Below are 2,500 nucleotides of genomic sequence, written 5' to 3' on the forward strand. Positions count from 1 at the left end.
CCGAGGGCGCCCCCCGCACACCTGCGGGGCTGGCCGCCCTCTGTCAGGCTCCCCCGCCTGCCCTGGGACAGGCCGGGGTGCCGAGGGCTCAGCCCGCACACCTGCGGGGCTGGCCGCCCTCTGTCAGGCTCCCCCGCCTGCCCTGGGGCAGGCCGGGGTGCCGAGGGCGCCCCCCGCACACCTGCGGGGCTGGCCGCCCTCTGTCAGGCTCCCCCGCCTGCCCTGGGACAGGCCGGGGTGCCGAGGGCGCCCCCCGCACACCTGCGGGGCTGGCCGCCCTCTGTCAGGCTCCCCCGCCTGCCCTGGGGCAGGCCGGGGTGCCGAGGGCGCCCCCCGCACACCTGCGGGGCTGGCCGCCCTCTGTCAGGCTCCCCCGCCTGCCCTGGGGCAGGCCGGGGTGCCGAGGGCTCAGCCCGCACAGCTGCGGGGCTGGCCGCCCTCTGTCAGGCTCCCCCGCCTGCCCTGGGGCAGGCCGGGGTGCCGAGGGCGCCCCCCGCACACCTGCGGGGCTGGCCGCCCTCTGTCAGGCTCCCCCGCCTGCCCTGGGGCAGGCCGGGGTGCCGAGGGCTCAGCCCGCACACCTGCGGGGCTGGCCGCCCTCTGTCAGGCTCCCCCGCCTGCCCTGGGGCAGGCCGGGGTGCCGAGGGCGCCCCCCGCACACCTGCGGGGCTGGCCGCCCTCTGTCAGGCTCCCCCGCCTGCCCTGGGGCAGGCCGGGGTGCCGAGGGCGCCCCCCGCACACCTGCGGGGCTGGCCGCCCTCTGTCAGGCTCCCCCGCCTGCCCTGGGACAGGCCGGGGTGCCGAGGGCTCAGCCCGCACACCTGCGGGGCTGGCCGCCCTCTGTCAGGCTCCCCCGCCTGCCCTGGGGCAGGCCGGGGTGCCGAGGGCGCCCCCCGCACACCTGCGGGGCTGGCCGCCCTCTGTCAGGCTCCCCCGCCTGCCCTGGGACAGGCCGGGGTGCCGAGGGCGCCCCCCGCACACCTGCGGGGCTGGCCGCCCTCTGTCAGGCTCCCCCGCCTGCCCTGGGGCAGGCCGGGGTGCCGAGGGCGCCCCCCGCACACCTGCGGGGCTGGCCGCCCTCTGTCAGGCTCCCCCGCCTGCCCTGGGACAGGCCGGGGTGCCGAGGGCGCCCCCCGCACAGCTGCGGGGCTGGCCGCCCTCTGACAGGCTCCCTGCGTGCCTGGGGAGAGGCCACCCCTGTTTCGGCCTCTCCCTCGTACCCGGGACCACGCCACCGCTGACTCGGCCTGCCCACGTGCCTGGGACAAAGCCACCCGAGTTTCGGTCCTGCCACATACCCGGGACCACACCACTCCAGAATCGGTCCTCCCACATACCCGGGACCACACCACTCGACTTTCGGTACTCCCACATACCCGGAGATACGCCACCGCAACTTCCGTACCCGGTGCCTGCAAGGGAGCGAACCTGGAATCCAAGCCCAGCTTGTGGAGCTCTGCCTGGGCTTGAGCGGGGTGGATTCATCCCCTTAAAAGCTCCATGAAAACGAAAAAGTCTTTTTTTCACCCCGGGAGCGCTCTCAGGCGGTTGCATGCCTCCTGCTAGGCCTGGGCCAAGCCTCCAGGCTTGTGAAAAGGGGAAAAGCACCACAGCAGCGGCGTCTGAGGCACCCGGCTCCCGGTTCGACCGCGAGCAGTGCTTTCGGTTCAGACAGGGGGATCCAAGCCTCCCTGCCCGGGAAATATGCCCCCCGCCTGGGGATGGACTCCGGCCATGCCCCCTGCTGCAGACTTAAGCCCCCTTCCGATTATTTAGACCCATTCAGCGCCGTCCAGCGGGCCGGCCACCTGGTCACCCCCGACAGATTCGGGACGCCTGGTCACCCGGGGGACTTAGTCTTTTTTACGATCGGCTTTAAAGGGGCCTGGTCACCCGGGGGACTTAGTCTTTTTTACGATCGGCTTTATAGGGGCCTGGTCACCCGGGGGACTTAGTCTTTTTTACGATCGGCTTTATAGGGGCCTGGTCACCCGGGGGACTTAGTCTTTTTTACGACCGGCTTTATAGGGGCCTGGTCACCCGGGGGACTTAGTCTTTTTTACGACCGGCTTTATAGGGGCCTGGTCACCCGGGGGACTTAGTCTTTTTTACGATCGGCTTTATAGGGGCCTGGTCACCCGGGGGACTTAGTCTTTTTTACGATCGGCTTTTCGGAGGCCTGGTCACCCGGGGGACTTAGTCTTTTTTACGATCGGCTTTATAGGGGCCTGGTCACCCGGGGGACTTAGTCTTTTTTACGATCGGCTTTATAGGGGCCTGGTCACCCGGGGGACTTAGTCTTTTTTACGATCGGCTTTATAGGGGCCTGGTCACCCGGGGGACTTAGTCTTTTTTACGACCGGCTTTTCGGAGGCCTGGTCACCCGGGGGACTTAGTCTTTTTTACGATCGGCTTTTCGGAGGCCTGGTCACCCGGGGGACTTAGTCTTTTTTACGATCGGCTTTATAGGGGCCTGGTCACCCGGGGGACTTAGTCTTTT

Source organism: Atractosteus spatula, unplaced genomic scaffold, assembly GCF_055471065.1.
Source record: "Atractosteus spatula isolate fAtrSpa1 unplaced genomic scaffold, fAtrSpa1.hap1 Scaffold_32, whole genome shotgun sequence".
In the NCBI taxonomy this organism is placed as follows: domain Eukaryota; kingdom Metazoa; phylum Chordata; class Actinopteri; order Semionotiformes; family Lepisosteidae; genus Atractosteus; species Atractosteus spatula.